General features: G+C 38.8%; 1 protein-coding gene across 4 annotated transcripts in view; it reads right to left on the bottom strand.

Annotated features, from left to right (window-relative positions):
* The window catches only part of PPP2R3A (protein phosphatase 2 regulatory subunit B''alpha), a 190,975-nt gene that overhangs the window by 149,132 nt on the left and 19,132 nt on the right, over positions 1-22,711 (bottom strand). Inside the window, exons 2-3 of one of the 4 annotated variants that reach the window (XM_038570954.1) lie at positions 10,451-10,627; positions 3,105-3,221 (exon numbers count right to left, since the gene is read on the bottom strand). The exons of 2 other annotated variants lie outside the window; for them this stretch is intronic. The gene's annotated coding sequence lies outside the window, so the exon portion shown is untranslated. The remainder of the gene's footprint in view (positions 1-3,104; positions 3,222-10,450; positions 10,628-22,711) is intronic. One more of the 4 variants, XM_038570953.1, reaches the window with a different exon arrangement.

Below are 22,711 nucleotides of genomic sequence, written 5' to 3'. Positions count from 1 at the left end.
ATCCGTATCATCATTCAGAAATAACCAGTTAATATTTTTATGGATATGTATCCTGACATTTTCTTATGAAAATTTATAAATGTATATATTTTTTTACAAAAGTTTAAGCATACTATGTATTTTAAAATTTACTTCAAACTAGCAATAAATATCTCTTGAATATAATTCCATGTCAGGAGAGATCTAGATCATTTATATTTTAGATTTATTTGAGAGAGAGAGACCATAAGCACACAGGAGTGGGAGGGGCAGAGGAAGAGGGGGGAGAGAACCTGAAGCATGCTCCATGCTGAGCGCAGAGCCTGACCAGGGCTTGATCTCACCACCATGAGTTCACAATCTGAGCCAAAACCAAGAGTTGGACACTTAACTGACTGTGACACCCAGGTGCTCAGATCTAGATCATTTTAATGAACATACAATATTTTACCATACGGATAAAATAATTCAGCCACCTACCACTGCTACACAGGTTATTCACTATGTTTTTTTACAATAAACAATGATAAACATTCTTATACATATTACACAGATGTCTAGTTATTTTCTTAGGATATGTTTCAAGTAGTAGAATGCTGAGTCAAAAGGAGTGTGTATATGTATGCATACACATTTTTTATTTTTATTTTTTAAAGAGTTTATCTTATTCATGAGACACACAGAGAGAGGCAGAGACACAGAGAGAGAAGCAGGCCCCATGCAGGGAGCATGACATGGGATTCGATCCCGGGATGCCAGGATCACGCTCTGAGCCAAAGGCAGGCGTTAAATTGCTGAGCAACCCAGGGATCCCCCTGCATACACATTTTAAGGGTTCTTTGATATATAAGGTCAGTCTTTCCTCCAGAAAAATGACAAATTTCTACTTCCAACATCAGGATGGGATCAGACCCATTTCTCCATTTTCTCCTTGAGTGATACCACTCTTTAAATCTTTGCTAATTTGAAAGATGAAAAAAAGGAAGTGCATTATTTTAAATTGTGCCTAAACATGTTTATTTACTTCATAGACATTTTGTTTTCATTTGTGAAGGCTTTCTTCATACCCTTGGCCCATTTTGAAAGAGAGCATCCAAATGAGACCAAAGAGTTAGAAAAGACTTCCCGAAGTACGGAAGTATGTACCCAGGTTTGAAGGACCAATGAAAATTAGACAGAAGGAAGGGAAGAATACTCTAGGCAGAGGGGAACACATAGGTGAAGACTCAGAGGCCTAACATGGTACAGGTGAGTTCAGAACTATAAGCAGTTTCAGCTGATTTCACTGGGGGGCGTAGAAAGCAAAAGGAGAGGAAACCAAGAGAGCAGCAGGAACTAGACCATGGACTTGCTTGTGTGCGAAATTAGGAGCCTGGACTTAATTCTGAAAATTATAGGTAAAACAAAGACCTTTTAGGCTAGGGAGTAACAGGATGAAATTTACATTTTAGAAAGATCATTCCAGCAGCTGAGTAGAGGTATGGAAGTTAATTAGGAGACTACTGTTATAATCTATGCAAGAAATGGTGAGAACCAAAACCAAGTAGGTGGCAGTGGTTAACAAAGAGGAGGGCACTGATTAGAGAGTCAAAGAGGAAGAAATCACAGAACAGAAGAGAGTGAGAGGGAGGAATCTTGGGTTTCAGGCTTGGGTTCTGGGGGACTACTGTTGGTACTCTCAACACAGACTTTTTTTTGTTTTAAGGGAGGTGGTCATACAAAACAGAGTGTTATTCTGGATGTGTTATTTGAAGAGATACCTGTGGAATATGCAAGTGATGATGACTGGATCAAATGTGAATACAAACACCTGGAGGTGGGCAGAAAGAACTGGGTAGGCGATGCAGCCCTGAGGTTACTTAAGGTGAGTGCACAAAACGAGAAGAGCTCTAGCCTGAGGACAGAGCTGGGCTCACTGGCATTTCTGGAACAGAATTCTTAGAGGGAACCTAAGAAGGAAGAGCCAAAAAGGTAACACGGAAACAAGGAGAAAGCAGTTTCACAGAGGCTGAAGGAGAGACTCAAAATGGAGGTCACTAGTATTGGATACTGCTAAGAGGTGAAGGCAAAACAGAGAGTACCCATTGGATTTGCTAACATGACGGTCACTGATAACCTTACCAAGTGGAATTTCAAAGAAATCCCAAAATATGGAATAGTCCCAAACACAATGCATGCACAAGAGTGATTAAAAATAGCTGTCAACATTAAGTTCTAAAAGAACTCCCTTGGGGATTCCTGGGTGGCTCAGTGGTTTAGCGCCCACCTTCAGCCCGGGGCATAATCCTGCAATTCCAGGATCAAGTCCCACCATCAGGCTCCCTGCACAGAGCCTGCTTCTCCCTCTGCCTGTGTCTCTGCCTCTGTGTGTGTGTGTCTGTGTCTCATAAAAAAAAAAATAAAAGAACTCCTTTAATAAGTTTTTTAAAAAGTGTTAAATGATAAGAAAATCGAATCATAGTTTGAATTTTTTCTGTCTTACTGGCACATGAGTATCTCACCATTTTTTTTTAAAGATTTATTTGTTTATTTATTCATGAGAATACACAGAGAGAGAGAGAGAGAGAGGCAGAGGCAGAGGGAGAAGCAGGCGCGATGCAGGGAGCCTGACGTGGGACTCAATCCCAGGTCTCCATGATGGTGCCCTGGGCTGAAGGCGGCGCTAAACCGCTGAGCCACCTGGGCTGCCCTGTCACCATTTTTTTTTTTTTAATTCATTTCAGAGAGAGGGAGAGAATGAGCAGGTAGTAGGGTCAGAGGGAGAGGGAGAAGCAGACTCTCCACTGAGTGAGTGCCTGGGGATTGTGGGGTACAATCCCAGGACCCCGGGATCATGACCTGAGCCAAAGGCAGATGCTTAACTGACTGAGCCACCCAGGCGTCCCTCACTATCTTTGATTTGATGAAATATGTAGTACAATTTTTCAGTCTAAACATCTGTTGTGTTAGAAGTAAAGAGCAGAATATAATAGATTTCTCAGGAAATTACAGTTAATTATTCTGCATATTTACATTTATTCCACCTGCTTGCCCACCTCCCAGGTCTTTTGTCTCTCCTGGTTCTTTCATCCCTAAAAACTGCCTAAATGGTTCATATAAAACTTCAGAGTTCATTCAGCACTTACTATTTCTTTCACTTTGAGCAGCTTACAATTAGTCTAACAAGTATTTTCCAGTGGCTCCAGGTAGTCCTCCATAGAAAACTGCTATATGGCCATTTCTGATGAAGTGGATTTGTGAAACTAAGGTACAAAAACAGCAGACAAGAAAAGTTAGGGGAGAGACAAATGGATTTTGAAAGATAAGAGCCTTACCAAGTGAAGAAGAAGAGATTAAACTATACCTTATAAGCAAAAAAGAATTCTACAAGGGCACAAAGATATGGCAAGGGCTTGTGTGTTTGGAGAATTGTAAGAGTTTGATATTGCTGAAGTTAAAAATGTACAGGATGGAGTTCACAGTTTTAAGATATCCTCCACACATTAAGAATAAAAATAGGAATCTAAACTCCATATTCCAAGAACCTAAGAGACACCTGTAACCCTAAATCACTATATATAAAGATAGAAAACAGAAACAGGAATGAAAAATGACTTATTAAAATAGAGGAGGAAGGCATACTAATGGCAAGCAAACCAATTCATCCTACATAGCCCCCCAAAAGGCCTACGTTTGGAAATGGGCTAGGACAGGGGACTGAATACAGGGAGATTATTTGAAAGTCTTCAAAGGAGTAGACCTCTCTACTTGCACTCGACAAACTCAGAAAATCATCCCTCCTTCACTGTGCTGAAGAGAGGAAGTTTACTTGCTGGTGAAAAAAAATTGAACCAGAAAAGCATCAAACTCAGAGGCAGATAGAAGGGTGGTAAAGGACTGAAATTTGAGTAAAAGTCTACATTCTGAATAAGCCCACTTTCCCCAGCCCAGGTCCAGGTAACTAAAAACCAGGCTGATTACCTCTAGCTCCCATCCCCCAATGTGGATTAAAGAATCCTTTACTAGAGATTAGAAATCCCATCTAACCACATGATCCTCACTAATTGACAAATGCTACCTATAAACGGAGAGCTTCCTTTTTTAAAAAATTTATTTTTTTAAACGGAGAGCTTCCTGTCAGCTTTTTAGAACCTCATTTTTATTTTAAAGATTTTATTTATTAATGAGAAAGAGTGAGTGCACGAGCATGAGTGGGGATGGGGGCATGGTGGGGCAGCGGGAGAGGGAGAAGCAAACTCGTTGCTGAGCAGGGAGCCTGGATCCCAGGACCCTGGGATCATGACCCCAGTGGAAGGCAGATGCTTAACTGACTGAGCCACCCAGGTGTCCTCACTTTTATTTTAAATCAACTTTATTTGGGTGCCTGGTGGCTCCACTGGTTAAGTGACTGACTCTTGATTTCAGCTCAGGTCATGATCTCAGGATCCTGGTATTGAGCCTGGAGTCAGGCTCACCACTCAGCAGGGAGTCTGTTGCTCTCTCTCAGCCCTACCCGCCATTCCCCACCCCACTTGAGTGCATGCATGCAAAAGTGCATGCTCTAATACATACATGAATCTCAAGAAAAAAAGATTTACATCAACTTTATTGATGTGTAAGTTACATATAGTAAAAATGTACATATTAAGTGTACAACTCAGTGAGATTTAAGAACCATGTAACTTCTGCCCTAAAAAAGGCAGAACATTTACAACACCCTAAAACTATCCCTGTGCTCTTTCCCAGTCAATTCCCCTAATCTGCAGTATCTGACAACCACTGATCTGATTCCCATCACTATTTAGTTTTGCCAGTTCTAGATCTTCATATGAATGTAATCATACAATATACATACTTTTGAGTTTGGTTTCTCTCACTGAGCACAATGGCTTTGAGATTCATCCATGTTATTGCATGTATTAGTTGTATATTCCTTTTTACTGCTCAGTAGGTATTTTACTATATGAATGTATCAAAATTTATCTTCTCTGTTCACCAGTTGATGGATATTTGAGTCATTTCTGGTTTGGGCTATTACGAATTAAAGTGACTATAAACATTCAAGTAAAAATCTCTGTGGAGGGACGCCAGAGTGGCTCAGTGATTGAGAGCCTGCCTTTGGCTCAGGGCATGATCCTGGGGTCCAGGATCGAGTCCCACATGGGGCTCTCCTTGTGCAGAGCCTGCTTCTCCCTCTGCTTGTGTCTCTGCCTTATTCTCTGTGTCTCTCATGAATAAATAAAATCTTAAAAAAAAAAATCTCTGTGGATATATATTCATTTTTTTTCTGTATAATTAATAATGGAATTACTGAGTCATGGCAAGTGTATGTTTAATTTTATAAAAACATGCAGAATTGTTTCCCAAAGTGGCTCTACCATTTCACATTCCCATCACCTGAGAGCTGTAGTGGCTCTATATTCTTTTGGATACTTGTCAGTTACTTTACTTTTACCCATTTTAGTGAGTATGAAGTGGTATCTCACTGTGGATTTAATTTGGATTTCCCTGATGACTAATGATATTGAGCATTTTTCATATGCTTTTTAACAATTGATACAGATCTTTTATGAAGTGTTTACTCAACTCTTTCAGGTTGTCTTTGATTACTGAGTTCTAAAAAGTTCATTTGTGTATTTTAGCTATAAATATTACCTCCTGGTCTTTGAGTTTCCTTCCATTTTCTTGGCAGTAGCTTTAAAACTGGGAGGTCTTATTCCTATTACTTTTAAATTTTTAATAAGCCTAATTTTTAATAATCTAATGAATCATATTTTTCTTCTGTAGCTAATAGGCTGAATTTGAAGATCACTCAGCACCATGTTGGAGCCTTTGTTGGAGCCTTTGTTGAAAAACATGTTGGAGCCTTTGTTGAAAAACAAATAACCATATATATGGGTTTATTTCTGGATTCCATACTCTTTATATACACCACTACCATTCTGGCTTAATTACTGTATTTTATGGTAAGTCTTAAAATACCTTTGACCCTTAAACAACATGGGTTTGATCTATGTGGGTCCGTTTAATATGCAGATATATTTTAACAGATTTTATTTTTATTTATTCAGAGAGACAGAGAGAGGCAGAGAGAGAGCGTGCACATACGTGAATGAGGGAGAGAGGGAAAGAGAATATCCAGCAAACTCTCCACTGAGCACAAAGCCTGACACACAGGGCTCAATCCCACAACCTGAGATCCTGACCTGAGTCAAAATCAAGAATTGGACACTTAACCAACTGAGCCACCCAGGTGCCCCTGCAGATATTTTCCAAAAAATATAATGGAAAAATTTTGGTGATTTGTGACAATTTGAAAACCCTCAATGATGAACCATGTAGCCTAGAAATACCAAAAAAACTAAGGAAAAGGTGTGTCATGAACGCATAAAATATACATACATACATAAAGTAAAATATACATACATACTTTATCATTTACTACTATAAAACATACACAAATAAATTATAAAACATTACAATTTAGCAAAACTTACACAAACCATAGTGATGCAATTCCCAGTCAAGAGAAATATAACAAATGTAAACATGCGGTATTAAATCATAACTATAAAATTAACTATAGTACATACTATACTACTGTAAGAATTTTGTAGTCACCTCCTGATGCTATTGCAATGAGTTCAAGTGTTACACGTATCCACTTGAAATACCACGTGATGCTAATCTTCTCCATGAGAGTAGTTCCTCTCTCAAGTAAATTGCATACTGCAGTAAAAAGTGATATCTATTGGCTCTTTGCTATTAATAGTTAAGTTCTGAAGAGTAAAAGTTACACTCAGATTTTCGACTATGTGGTGTGTTGGTGCCCCTACTCCAAATGCTCTTCTAGGGTCAACTGTAGTAAATGTAAATCCTCCAATTTTTTTCTTTCTCAGAATTGTTTTGGCTACTCTACGTCCTTTGCACTACCATGTCAGTTTTGCAATCAACTAGCCAATCTTCACAAAGAAAACCTGTTGGGATTCTGATTGAAATTTCATTGAATCTAAATTTCCATTTGTTAATACTCAAAGAACAAATAATCCAGTCAAGAAACGGGCAGAAGACATAAATAGATATTTCTTCAAAGAAGACATACAAATGGCTAACAGACATGAAAAATGCTCAATATCACTCAGCATCAGGGAAGTACAGATCAAAACCATGATGAGATACCACTTCACATCAGTCAGAATGGTTAAAATTAACAAGTCAGAAATAACAAATGTTGGCAAGGAAGCGGATAAAGGGGGAACCCTCTTACACTGCCGGTGGGAATGCACGCTGGTGCAGCTACTCTGGAAAACAGTATGGAGGTTCCTCAAAAAGTTGAAAATAGAGCTACCCTATGACCCAGCAATTTCACTACTGAGTATTTATCCCAAAGAGAGAAATGTGATCTGAAGGGGCAGCTGCATCCCAATGTTTATAGCAGCAATATCCACAATAGCCAAACTACGGAAAGAGCCCAGATGTCTATCAACAGATGAATGGATAAGGAAGATGTGGTATACACACAAACACAAACACACACACAAAGATGGAATACTGTTCAGCCATCAAAAAAATGAAATCTTGCCATTTGCAATGATGTAAATGGAACTATAGGGTATTATATGAAGTGAAATAAGTCAATCAGAGAGAATTATCAAATGAGCTCACTCATGTGGAATTTAAGAAACAAAATAAATGGATCATAGGGGAAGAGAGGGAAAAATAGACAAAACCAGAAAGGGAGACAAACTATAAGAGATTCTTAATCATAGGAAATAAACTGAGGGTTGCTGGAGGGGAAGGGGGCGAAGGAATGGGATCATTGGGTGATGGACATTAAGGAGGGCACATGATATAATGAGCACTGGGTATTATATAAGACTAAGGAATCACTGATCTCTACCTCTGAAACTAATAATACATTATATGTTAATTAATTGAATTTAAATTAAAAATTAAAAAAATAAATTTCTGCTTGTAGACAACAATATCAAGTCTCCAATCTATGTAATCTACGGACATAACACAGCTTTCCATTTATTTAGATGCTCTTTAATTTCCTTCAGCAATATTAATGGACGCTTCATTAAATTTATTCCCAAGTAATTCATGTTTTTTGGTGCTAATGCAAATGATACTATTATTTTAATTACATTTTCCATTTGTTTGTTGCTAGTAGGTAGAAACATAGTTGATTTATGTATATTGATCTTGTCACTTGCCACTTTATTAAATCCACTTATTATAGCATTTTAGGGGTAAATTCCTTAGGATTTTCTACATAGACAATCATGTTGTTTGAGAAGAGAGAGAGATTGTTTTATTTTTTCCTTTCCAATATTTACTGCCTTACTGCCTACTACACTAGCTAGGATCTCCAGAACAATATTGAATGGAAGTGGTTGGCTCAGAAATCCTTGCCTTATACCTATCTTAGGGAAAAGTATTCTATCTTTCACCATTAAGTGTGATGATAGCTGCAGGTTTTTTAATACTCTATCAGATTGAAAAGTTTTCTTCCATTATTAGTTTGTTGAGGGTTTAAAAAAAAAAACTCACGGTTAATTTGATCACATACTTATTCTGTATTTATTGAGATGACCACATAATTTTTATCCTTAACTTTATTAATTTGGTGAAAAGGGGGTGAGGGAACTAAAACTTATATTAGGAAGGAAAGATATAATGTTTAAAATAAATGAATGATGAATATGCAAATATGCATTATAAATATGGAGGCAAATAATGAAAGAAATAATTTTTAAAAATTCACATCTCTGAGGAGCAAGCCAACTTGGGAGTGGAAACTGATATTTTTTAGAAGTCTTTCAAGCAATGACATATTAATATGAGAATATGTAATATTTTGATGCCTGGGTGGCTCAGCAGTTGAGCTTGTGCCCTTGGCTCAGGGTGTGATAGTCCAGGGATCGAGTCCCACATCAGGCTCCCCATGGGGAGCTTGCTTCTCCCTCTGCCTATGTCTCTGCCTCTGTCTCTCATAAATAAATACAAAATCTTAAAAGAAAAGAGTATGTAGTATTTGATGACAAATTTTTTAAATTAAAACAGGTTCCAGAGACATGTGAAGATGAGGCTGGGGTGATTATTGTGTGCCAAGGCTGGGGGAGTAAGGGTATAGGAGAGATAAGTGCAGCTTCAAGCACAGGTTGTTTTCGTGGGGAATCCAGAAAGTATTTCCCATGCAGATGGATATACTAGGCAGGGAAGATATAGGAGTGGAAATAAAGACTTGGGAATAAGCACCAGATTTTGTGGTTTTAAAGCTACAGAAGTACTGAAAACTGATCATGCAGAGGGTGAGAAAAGGGTCAAGGGCAAAGCTCTGAGGAAGGCTGCCATGTATGGTGCAGGGGGAGGAGAAGGATGCAAGGAAGGAGACAGAGGGCAGGAAGAAAACCAGTCCAGAAAACATAGAAGTCAAGGGAGAAAAGTATTTCATTCTTCCAACAGGCTGAATTCCAAAGATTTTATGTACCAACACACAGAGCTATACTTTTCTTTCATATGCATTTCTCCATAATTTCATACAGAAAGTTGGGAAGTTAAAACCTTAAACAACATACATGTAAAAAAAAAAAAAAAAAAAAAAAAAGGGGATCCCTGGGTGGCGCAGCAGTTTGGCACCTGCCTTTGGCCCAGGGCGCGATCCTGGAGACCCGGGATCGAATCCCACTTCGGGCTCCCGGTGCATGGAGCCTGCTTCTCCCTCTGCCTGTGTCTCTGCCTCTCTCTCTCTATCATAAATTAAAAAAAACAAAAAACAAAAAAAAATACATGTAATTACAGAAAAAAGAGAAGGGTGTTACACATATTTTTTATGTTGCTATTTATGTGTTCTATTTCAGGAAACATCTGCAGCAGAGTATAAGATACAGAACTTCCACTGCTTATCTCAACTGCTGAAGGGTTCAAGAAGAAAATGAGCAACAGAAATCACAGACACAAAAGAAAATTGGCTGTATATCCATGTCACTTAGATGGGACATGTGAAGAGGTAAAAAAAAGGAAAAAAGATAGAAAAATGCCTAACAACTTCTTTAACAGAGTACACAAGGTGTGATGATTCAGAAGTAATGAGTCATTTAGAAATAATAAAACTATCAGTTTGCCTGGAAAACACAGGCACTCTTTGGTGGATGACTCAGTATGGAAATTGATCCCAAGAGAACAATTTACAGGCAGACAAAAACATATACCATTGAACTACTTTACTTGCAGGATAAAAAAGGAGACCTGGACTATTTTATTTGTTGTGTTCACTTCAAAAACAGGTGAGAAAATAAATTAAGAAATCTCTTAGAAGGGAAGATTTTTCTGATGCTCAAAGAAACTGTATATATGAATATGAAAGAACAAATTAAAGCTTTAGATTTAGGGCTAATGTCTGAAATAATTAGACTAAAAGATAAGAACATCTCAGCAGCAGGCCTAAATTGAGCAGCTGGGAATTAGAAAGTGCTTTAAAATTTACCTTTATTTTTACTCCAGTGGAGGAAAGGAAATGTGGCTGAAAGGAGAAGTGCCAGGTGGGGGGATCAGGAGCTCCTCATCCCAACTTTGCTTTGTACTGAGCAGCTCAGTAAGTTGGTCAGGTTGCTTCCTTTGAATTTCTCTTCAGAAAAAACGGGACAAAAGCTGGCGCTTGGGTCTAGGGAAGGTGAGAAAAAAGCAAAATTTTTTTCCTGTTTTGAATTAGGAAGTCTTCAAAAAAACGGGACAAAAGCTGGCGCTTGGGTCTAGGGAATGTGAGAAAAAAGCAAAATTTTTTTCCTGTTTTGAATTAGGAAGTAGTTATATTTTATTAAAAAGCTATTTTCTATTATTTGATGTAGGGTTGATGTAGGAAGAAGCAAGGAGAACTGGCTACTAATTTTTAATGTGTGTAATTTGCAAAGCTAATGATTTTCCCAAGTAGTGGCTCTGAAAGGAAAATTTACAGGCTAAAGTTTTACCATTTTATAATTTTTAAACATTCTCTATTATATATTCTAAAACATCACTATCAAATCACACCCTACAGATAAAAATCAAATAACATCCTACAGATAAAAATCATGTGACACTTTAGAAGAACATATATTCAACCACAATTTCAGAGCCAGGTACTCTTCAAGATGAAGGAACTAAGAATTCAGTGCTTTCACCTCAAATAGCTTATAATAGGAGTAGACAGGAAAAGAAGATACATAACCTTTACATCAAGGAAGGTATTCCAGAGAGGAAGACTGCCAAGCACAGTCCTAGAGCAGAGCAGAAGTAGCTGGCTCCAGGAAGAAAGGGAAAAATGCCCTGTGGATAAAGGGAGCAAGGCAGGAAGAGCATGTGATGTGTGAGGAGTCACCAGGAGTCAGGTATTTCAAGGTCAAGTTTGAAGAGAGGCTTCAAGGCACCAGGGATGAAGGGATGGGGTAAAGGCAATTTGAGAGATTGAAGAGAACGAAGGGACAAAGTCAGATTTACATGGTAGGCCTGTCACTGAGTGAAGCCAGACCAAAGCTAGGCAGATGAGGTAGGTGGCCTCTGCAGAGCTCAGAACAGAAATCAGTGAGGCTACAAATGGAAAGCAGCTCTGAAGCTTAAGTGACTAGCCCACGATTACAAATCTATAAGCAGGATCTGAATATAAGTTTTTTATCTTTAAATCCCATGCTTTTCTACATCCCTGTCCAAGCACAAACTCTAGTCAAAGTTGACAACAGATCTCAAATTCATTTTTAATAAGTAAATTATGGAGCTTAAGAGACTTTGTTCATTAACGCATTTAAGCATGCTAAATGTTCAGGGCATTACAGAAAAACAAAGCTCTTGTCTTATATGAACTTATGGAATAAAAGAAAGGAGATAAAAAGACTAGATCAATTTATTCAGTGGGTATTTATTGAGGCACTCCTGGGCCCTGATGAAGGTCACATGCCAGTGATAGTTCCTTAGAGAACATAATTTTTACATCTCCCTTTCCTTCTCTGACAAGCTAATTTTGGTACAAGTGAGCAAAGAGGCTCTTCAGAGCCAAGTGGGCAATTCTAGAAGATGACCAGGAACATAGAGTAAAATAAATAGAAGCATGGACTGGGGGAAACTTTGCTTGAATGGGATGCTAAGGGAACAGGAAAAAATCCCAGAGGATGGCATGGTTGGAAGAAAGCTGGGGAGGGGCCAGGAATTGCCTTCAGTGCAATTTGGATTTGACAGATCAAGGTTGTTGCTTACTTTTTTAATAACAGTTTTAATATTTATAAAAATAATGACTATAGAAATAAAACATAGCTCCTGCAAAAAGAGTGCATGCAATTAACACAAAGAGTAAAAAAAAAGCGCATCACACCTAGAGAGGGTATCAATGTGAACATTTTTATAACTGTCCTCTTTTGGCTTTAGACACACATATAACAAGTGAACAGACATGAGGATTTTTGTGAATTTTTTTTTAAGAAACGAAAGTGATACAATTATACTTTATTACCTATTTTTTCCACTTAATATAGGAAAACATCTTTCCATAAAAACAAAAAGCTACATCATACATCTCATATACACTGTGTGGATATACCAAATTTACTTATTCAATTCTCTAATAAGGCACATTAGGCTATCTGATAAAGTAAGGTACAGAAAGGAAGCAAGCAGGAAGCAAACGATAAAATGGACTTTAGCTGGGGCAGCATTCTGAATATTCCAAAGGTGGAAAGAGATAAGACATATGGGAGCTCATGAGATTTTAGTGTTCCAGACGTAAGATGAATAATGTCTGAATCTGGAATTCTTTGTGGATGAAAAATTTCCAAAAGGGGAACAACAACCAAAAAAAAAAAAAAGGGACTGCAACTCAACACACACTAAAAATGAAGTAATTTCAAATCTTCACATCTGCAGAACAGATAGAATGTCAAAGAAAGCACTCAGACAACTTAAAACAATGGGTGGACTGCCAGGGAAAATCCAGTTGCCGAACTAGTGGTCATCCACAACCACAGCTTTCCAAGGAAGTGACAGAGTCTCCCAAATTGTGCGAATAGGGGGTACAGCGAGCCCTTCTTGTGAGATGTCATGAGCCTCAAGGCATTGTGTATCCTCTCTGGGCCTCCATTTCCTCGTGTTCATGCAGGCTTGTCAGAGTTCCCTCGGAAGCTGCCAATACTAGGCATCTCCCACTGCAACCAGAATAGCTCTGCTTTCATCTGTTTTATATATTGGTTCTCCAAAAAATATTTTATTTGAAAAAAAAAAAAAAAGATTTCCACCACTAAAAAATACACTTAATAATCACAGGATTAAAGAAACATAACATTCAGGGCACTTGGGTAGCATGAATGATTACGTATCTGACTCCCACTCAGTGTGGAGTACACTGGGGTTTCTCTCTGGCCCTCCCCTTTGCACGTGCGCACTCTCTCTTTATCTTAAAAAAAAGAAAAAGAAAAGAAAAGAAAAAGAAACATTACACCATTCAGATTCTGTATTAATCACAAATTTAAAAATGTAAATTGATAACGGAGGGATGTGAAAGTCACCACCTTAACACGCTAGTTAAACACAGCATCACTAACTGTGGGACAATCAGTATGTACCTCTCTCAATATGATGCAATGAGAAGATCAAAGTACCATTTACACAGTTTTCTTGCCAAAAATATTTACTTTATCCAACCTTTTTGATCTAATGTCCAGTTACAGGAAATATAGGCAGTAGAGAAATGTTACTTTATGAGGAAACAGAGAAATTCAAGGTATGGATCATTTTAAAAGACAGTTGGCCTGGTCTCTTCAATAAATCAACATCATGGGAGAAAAAGTACATGTGTGGAAATAAATTGGGGGAAAAGGAGGGAGAAGAAACACCAACTACAAAGGCTCTGAGGTGGGAACACATCTTGACTTTTAGCAAGAGTGAGAATGCCACTGTGACTAGACTCTGACTTTTGCTAGGTGAGGTAGGGAGCTACTGAAGAACTCTGAGCCAAAAAATGACATGATCTGATCTTTTTAACAAGATCCTTCTGGTTGTTCTGGTAAGAGCAGACTACCAGGGACAGAAGAGAAAGCAGGGACACCAAAAAGGGGGCCAAATATGCCTGGAAAAATCCAGGTAAAACATGATGCTGGTTTGGACCAGGAGAAAATTAGAAATAGATTCTGGATACAATTTGGAACAAGAATCAATGGGCTTTGTGGAAAATGAGGAGGTTAAGATGAATTTATGAGTTGATTTTAAAAACTGTTGTTGCTTTGTTTTTGCTTGAACAACTAGAAGAAGAGGACTGACATTAATTGAGACTAGGACGATTGCAGGAAGAACTGATTTGTTGGTAGGAGAGGGAATGGTGGTGGCTAGGTAAGTAGTCCGGTTTGGGATATTACTTTCGAGATGCCTGTTAGACATTCAGGTAAAGATATGCAGAATGCTATGGGATCATCAAGTGTAGACTTTAGGGGAGAGATTTGGGCTGATACAAATTTGAGTCATATTTAATGCATTGAGACCAGAGGAGATGATCAAAGGAGGGAATATACAAAGAAAAGAGAAAGAAATATATAGAAATATTTACTTTATAATAAATCATATTCTCTAAGATTCTGTAGAATTCTGTATTTCTACATAGGAATATAGAAAGAAACATCCAAAGGCTGAGCCCTGGGGTACTCAAACATGTAGAGCAGTGGAACTTTCTGTGATGTTGAAATATTTATATACAATGGAACTTTCTGTGATGTTGAAATATTTATATATCTGTGCCATTCAATAGGTAGCCACTATCCACATGTGGCTCCTGAGCACTTGAAATATGGCTAATGCCAATGAATAATTGAAAATTCAATTTAAATAGCGATGTATAGCTAGTGGCTACAGTACTGGGTAGTACAGATCTAGAGTCTGGGGAAGTGATGAGGAATCAGCAGAGAAGACTGAAAAGAAGTGGCTAGAGATGGAGGGTCCATGGGTCGCTCATGTTTTTGCATATGTTACAAGTGAGGTACTGTCTTGACAGTGATATATTAGAAGCCAATTGAAGAAGGTGTTTCAAGGAGGAGAGAGTGATCAGCTTTGCTCCTGAATGTTAAGTCAGGTAACTGAGAAACGACACATTGTGGACATCACTAGTAACTGGGAAGAGCAGTTTTGATGGAATTGTGGGGGCAGAAATCTGTTTGGCTTGGGTAAAAAAAAGAAATGGGAAGAAAAAAACAGCAACAAAGTAGAGACAACTCTTTCAAGTTTTACCATGAAGTTTAAGTGAAATTAGAAGAGACAGTGATGTCCACAAGGATTATTTTAAAAAGAGGAGAAAAGCATATTTTATCATGTATAAGACAATAATTAAGAAAAAGGGAAAAGTGATAGGAGAGAAAGAATTATGAAGCACTTGGATAGGCTGATTCTTGGACAGCAACAGGAGAGAAAGAGTATGTGAATACTGCTGCAGGTAGTGGGCAGCTGGAGTGGTAAAAGCCGGTGAAAGCTCTTTCTTTTCTGAATAGGAAGCAAGGTCATCAGTTGAAAGTAAAGAATGAAGAGGAGATGGTGAAGACATGAGGAGACTGAAGACATGCAATACTTATTTAGGAGGAGATGAAACAGAGAATGACTATGGAAATCTAGCACGAATGCCAGGCAACATTATGGGTCGGTCCCCTTGAAGCTGTGATAATTAATTGAATGCAAGCTCAGCAGCATGGTTTTACAGGCATGGACTAGGCAAAGAACTGGATTTAATCAGCACTGTAGTTTAGCCAGGCAAGCCTGCTGAAGTAAGAGAAAGGCAAAAGAATTAAGGATGTGTGTAATGGACAGATGATAATAACTGATGTTGGACTCTAAGCCTCTAACCTCTTTCCTGGAATCCTAACCCTTCCACTGAGCCTTGTGGGACTCGTGGGTAGATAGCAGCAAAAGCCTCCTATCCTGGACCTCTTCTTGGAAGCTTTCTTCACTTCCTTTGCCTTTTTATTTAAAATGACACTGGGCTCTGGACTTTCCCCTGAGGACGCTGCTTTCCCTGTAGCCCTTTCAGATGAGGACTCTTTTTTTCTTCCATGTCCTTCAGACATGGGGCCTGATACATGCCCTTCTGCTTCCTCATTGCAACTTCCATTGCATTCTCCCTCTGCTCTCTCCCCAAATCCCCTGCTTTGAGTCATGTATCGTTAGGCTCTACCACCCACTATTTTTTTTTTAATTTTTATTTATTTATGATAGTCACATACACACACAGAGAGAGAGAGATAGAGAGAGAGAGAGAGGCAGAGACACAGGCAGAGGGAGAAGCAGGCTCCATGCACCAGGAGACCGACGTGGGATTCGATCCCGGGTCTCCAGGATCGAGCCCTGGGCCAAAGGCAGGCGCTAAACCGCTGCGCCACCCAGGGATCCCTACCACCCACTATCCTTTTTCATTGTGGCATTTAAGTCTCCCCCATCATTCCTTGATGAGTTTAGCTTCTGGCTTACTGTTACTCCAATGCTATTTCAGTTATATTCTAATTGACTTCAACATCAAATAGATAATCTATATGATATCCTGGCCTCTTAGTTTCTTGACCTTTCGTCCACAATGATAATTTTGTTGACACTGTTTTCTACCCTATTTCAGCCACTTTTTACGATGGTCATACCTTAAACCTTTAGAATATATGAAAGTATATTTTAATAACCATATACCTGAAGGAATATCATTTACCAAAACTTTACTGGTGAGTTCAGAGTAAGACCACCCTTCTGTAGGCCCCCACTGACAGAACTGAGGGAATGGTCATATATTGGGCACAAGACCACCTCTAGCAATTCATGTTACCATTGACAAGAGATAATGAGGAGTACAAGAAAGGAAGAACTAGGTATAGTCTCTTATCTTGGGCTTATATTCCTTAGATGAGGGGGAGAGAGATGTGTGAAGGGTTGGGACAGAGGCATGCTGCTGTGTTGACTGACCCTTCTTATACTAGGCTCTCAAAGGGAAGATTAATATTATTACATCATCATTTTTAAAGTACTTCTATGCAAGGTATTGTGCTGAGCACTTAAATGCATTATCTAATTTAATTCTTTTTTTTAAGAGGCATAGATTTTTTAAAAATTTTTATTTATTTATGACAGTCAGAGAGAGAGAGAGAGGGAGAGAGAGAGAGGCAGAGACACAGGCAGAGGGAGAAGCAGGCTCCATGCACCGGGAGCCCGACGTGGGATTCGATCCCGGGCCTCCAGGATCGTGCCTTGGGCCAAAGGCAGGCGCTAAACCACTGTGCCACCCAGGGATCCCATCTAATTTAATTCTTATGCCAACATTGAGGTTAATGTTATCTCCATTCCACAGATGAGGAAAGTGAGGCTAAGAGAAGTTAAAATGGAAAAACTGATCTGGGCCAGGTTTCTTGAACATTAAAGTCAATCTGTCCTATACAGTATCCAAATCAAGACTAAAAGAGCTGGGCTGGTCAGTACCTGAGCTCCTGTCATAACCTGATTTCCCAATTTCTAGGAAAAGTATTGTCTCAAAATCTTTGTAGGCATGAAGGAGAAAAAAGGAAGAAAAGAAGGAAGGAGATAGATATATAGAACACTGAAGTTACTGTAATAATCTGAGTAAAAAACTACAAGGGTTTTTTAGCTCTGATTTTGTTTTTTAGAAAGCTTGAACACCTAATAAATTTATTAGTGAGTGATGATATTCTGACACATAAAATAGCCATATAAAAGAAAATCATAACAGATAAAGTTAATGGAGTAAAATTTAAAGTCAGACCCATAAAACCAATAAGTAACATTAATGCAGTCATTAAGTACCTATCTGAACTTCAATCAATAAGTATACTGCCAGACTATAAGTATATTACCAAACTTTATAAGCATATCTGAACTACCTATCTGAACTTCAGTCAATAAGTATACTGCCAGACTATAAGTATATTACCAAACTTTATAAGCATAATTAAGACAATGAGCTTGTTCAACAATAAAACTGACTGAGACATAATTAAAAGCATATTCACAAAACACATCATACCCAGAAATAAAATTATACATATGACATGCCATAATGCCACAAATAAAGCATAATTTTTTTTTTTCCAGAACAAGTGACCTGTGAGATTAAATCAACAGGAGGGAAATGGAAAATGCAGAAGACTAAATGTGGAGGAGCTGCAAATATCAGGGCAAGAAAAAAAAATTTTAACTTAACAGAAGACTGAAATATGAGATTTGATTTGGAGAAAACATAAATACAAAGACACTGCAAAAATTCTCTGAACAGAAGAAACATGGAAATAATTTCCATTTCTTCACAGAGTATTTATTAGGCATTTCTATAGTTTCTCAGGAAGGAAATGATAGGATTTGGGTGGCAGGGTGATAAATCAGGGATGAAGCGGAGATGAGTCAGAAAGCTACTGCAATTTACTCATCCTCATCTTCCCCACATGTAGCCAGGGCACAGCATAAAAGAGGAGTCAACAATATTTTCTTAATGTCTGAACTGTCTGATGCTATGGAGTGCCCCCAAATTCAACTGGGGCAGGGGAACAGGGCAAAAACCCAACGAACATATCTCCAGGTAAAAGGGATACACAGATTATTTTGAGCTGACAACTTTTAGTTTTTACATGTGCTCCTTTACATCTCACGTGTGTCCCTCAACAGAACCCACTGCTTCCCTGTTTCGTAGTTTTTATCCTGGATATACCTTGGGATCTTATTTCTTGTCTCCACTGATAACCCTCTAAATAATCAACCTTGACATATCTTAGGTGAGGTCTTATCACAAGTAAGATCACTAATTCATTTTTGCACTGACCCAATGATTCTCTGAGCTTGCTCACTGGAAGACCTCATGAAGTGCTGTCACCCTAAAAGACAGTTTCAGGTAAAAGGCTGGAGTCCTATAGGCTCAAGAGTAGTACCTAAATAAATACTCTTGAGGCACAAATCTGAATCACCACCTCTAGTGGGGTTCTGTGGCTACAATTTCAGCAGAAAAATTTTCATTCAATATCATGATAGGAAAAAAATATATATCATGATAGAAGTGTTGGGGTGAGGATAGGGGAGCTGGGGAAGAGGATACGGAGATCAGATGGGAGAGCAAAGCTGACAGCAAGGTTCAACTGCAAGAAGCCAAAGAGAGATCTAGTAGGAGTCCAAACCAAAAGTCCAAAAGCAGGTATGGAGGTTGAGCAGACAGTCAGAAATTTGAGAGCAGGAGGGTTGAGGATAAACAGAGAGCTATCTGCTGTAATAGAACAAATGAGGTTATTCATGACTTGCTTTCTACCTGCTGGTCATACAGGTTACCTGTATGTCAGACTGAGCTGACAAGCCCAAGTCTAAGGTCAGGGAAGACACCAAGCCTGCCTCATCAACTTGTCATTTGGCCTCAGGTACCCTGAAGGGTATGAGGAGACCCCTGAGACATTTCCAAAGTTCTTTATTCAGCTGACATTCTACATGTGGGGCTGAGAAATCCCTGTATTCTGCAGATGAAGCCCAGCAAGGGTTTGCTATTAATTACTTATCGTACAGACAACCCAATAGTCCAGTACATACACACCAGAATACCTTATTGGGGCACTTTACAGGTACCTTGGTAGGTGTTTAGAAGGCCATACAGGTGGAATTGCTATCTTCATAAATGTAGGCCATCTGGAAAAGAAACTCATTCGGTAAGGCCTGGTCCAAATGATCACCTCTCGCCTACTATCATGGCCTTCCACTTGGTCTCTGCTTCCACTCTTGCCTTTCCATACTCCAATCATTCTCCAAACAGCACAAGAATCACAAAAATCAGGGTGAATTGCTCTCCTGTTTAAAAATGCTCCACTTTGAATAAAATCTAAACTCCTCTACCATAGCCTAATATAGCTCCAGAATCTGCCTACCATTTCCCCTGACCTCACCTTGTACTGCTTTCTCCCTGCTTTTTTCAGTTCCTCACCTTTGACCAAGCTCATCTCATTACTCTCTACTCCACTATTCAGTTTACTGTCTATATAGCACCTATCATTACCTGAAACTGTTTTATCGCTTACACATTATTATCCTTGCCATAGAATGTACACTCCACAAAAGCAAGGACCCTGTTGCCTTGTTTACCACTGTCTCTCAACAGCAGAGTAGTGCCTGGCATAGAGGAAGCACTTAATGAGGAAGAGAAGGAGGAAGGGGGGGAGGCAATTTGTTAATATGCTACCATTTCTGTTTCCTTGGCCAAGACCTGGACTAGGAAAAAAGTCACCTTTTATAACCAGTTTTAAGGAGGGATTGATTTAATTCATGCTATCTAGAATGAAGTAGCCCTCTTGGATGTTTTTGACACCTGCTCAGCTTAATCTTACAGTTTATCTCAAGAAAAGGTTTAGCATATATGCTTTGAACATAAGACTAGCACTTCTGGCCTCTATCACAAATGCCTAGTACTGAGAGGCAAAGTATAAAAGACAATCCACTAGAACTGCATGACCCAGCACTCCCTCCCAACATACACACTCAGAAAGACTGCCAACAAGAGGCTCAATTATGCTTTTACTAGAGCTGGACAAGTTCTTTTACAAAAGTTGAAACATCGAGTAGATCTCTGGCTCACCAGCAAGGAGGGTGCTGGGTCACCATGATCTTCAAACTTAGCTATCCTACATCCAAATCCCCAGAAAACGTCTTCCTGCATAGTTAATTACCTAAGCATCTCAGAACATTTTGTCAACCAGGCATTGGAAAAGTGACACATTCATACTGATAACTAGAGACCATTAAGCATTTCTGCTGGTAGCCCTGTCACTCAGTACACCTACTCTGGTGGTGCTTCTCTTTAGGAATGGCCTTGCTACTACTCCCCTGTGCTATGCATGAAGGGGTCAAGACAAACCAAACCCTACTACATGGGACTAGGACTTTGATTATCAGTAGTTAACAAGCTAGGTGATATGAATGGAAATTAAAAGGGATTCCCAGTTCATTTGTCAACTGCCAAAATAGACTTTGATCATGATTTTAGCCAGGTAATGAGCTTTGGCCTAAGGTATCTGTATTTTGACAGACATTACAGTACAGGTATTATGGAAATGTTTGGTTATATTCTTCAAGTTAGTCATTTACTGCATCTTATTTCCTAGAGTTCCCATTCCTATTGGGTAGGAATCATCTGCAAAGATTACTGGCTTAACAAAGCTGCTTAGGGTTACAGAATGGGCATTAGTTCATGTTGTAGACTGGCCTAATCTTCCTTTCCTATTACACTACTACCATCCTTCTCTTAGAAGGGTATATATATTATGCTTCTCTCCTTCCTCCCCGCCAAGAGCTCAGGGCACCAATTAATTCCTTTTCAAACAAGTCTTCTCTCTTACATACTGAACAACAGATGTCCCTACTTCTTAGAGATCTGCCTTGTCTACAGGCTCAGTGGGGCAATTCTATGCATTACACATTTTCCATTCCTGGTCAAATTTAATTGGGACACTGACTTAAGGCAGGTGAATTACATTTTCTCTCTTGGGGACTTAGAACTGAAGCACTGGAAACACTGTCATGAGCTAAGAGCTCTAGGTCTTAAAGGTCCTACAGATTTGATGACTAAGGCCACTGTTTTTGGGCATCCAATCTAAGCAACATAACAGGAGAAGCTGGTGCTAAGTAGAGCAGGACATAATACAGAGAGAGATAAGCATGTTTCGTTTCCATGATGGCTGGCTGTACTTAATAAAATTGGAGTGAATGGATACACTTCCTGTGTATTTTTATTATAAACAACCTTTTACTTGTTTATCTTTAACTGAATATTTATTCCTTAAAACCAATCAATCTGACATGCAAACATATCTTCATCGATTCTATTCATACATCTGTATCCTCCATTTTTCTTTCAACTCTTGTGTTCATAACACTCTACTTCCTTAACTTGATCTGTCTCTTCATTAAATCTGTAGCCAAAAAACCCTCCATCATATGTAAATGAATAATTACCATGGTTTTTAGCTGCCCAGAATCTTGTGAACATTCTAATCTTTGATTATAATGAAGGAAGACAGCTGAGCAATATACATGCCCACCTGCCCAGTCTTAAGACCAAAGCAGGGTAGCCTGGGTGGCTCAGCGGTTTAGCACCGCCTTCAGCCTAGGGCGTGATCCCAGGTACCGGGATCCGGTCCCAAGTCGGGCTCCCTGCATGAAGCCTGCTTCTCCCGCTGCCTGTGTCTCTGCCTCTCTCTGTGTCTCACATGGATAAATAAATAAAAATCCTTTAAAAAAATTAAAATAAAATGAAAGACCAAAGCAACAACATAGATTGAAAGGGGGGAAATTATTACCCTCTAAAGTGAGCAACAGTGCTGTGCTCTTCAATTAAAGGGCCTCATCATATGATATATCCTGTCCCTATACTGTGATGATGGTACACGTCTTTTCCAGGCTGGCCATTTTGGATCCAGGCTCAATCTGACATCAATCAACACAATTTCAGTGATCAAGCCTACAGCGCAGATCAGTGCTTCCCAACCTTTTTTGAGTAGTGACCTTCAAAAAGTAATATTGCAAAACTTCCTAGGAATATTTAAAATCATTTAAAAAGTTTATATGACACATGATAAAGCATATATAAATAAGTAAAAATATTCTTAGATTGACATTATTAAAGATCTGTTATAAAGTTCACATAGCAAAGTTTTAAATTATACTGATAATATCTAAAAATAAATTTTGACTTCTACTTACCGGTGAACTGTTTCATCATGTAAAGAAAACAATATGT

Source organism: Canis lupus, chromosome 23, assembly GCF_011100685.1.
Source record: "Canis lupus familiaris isolate Mischka breed German Shepherd chromosome 23, alternate assembly UU_Cfam_GSD_1.0, whole genome shotgun sequence".
Classification (NCBI taxonomy): domain Eukaryota; kingdom Metazoa; phylum Chordata; class Mammalia; order Carnivora; family Canidae; genus Canis; species Canis lupus.
The sequence above is the reverse complement of the archived record's forward strand: the minus strand, read 5'-3'. Positions and strand labels throughout refer to the sequence as shown.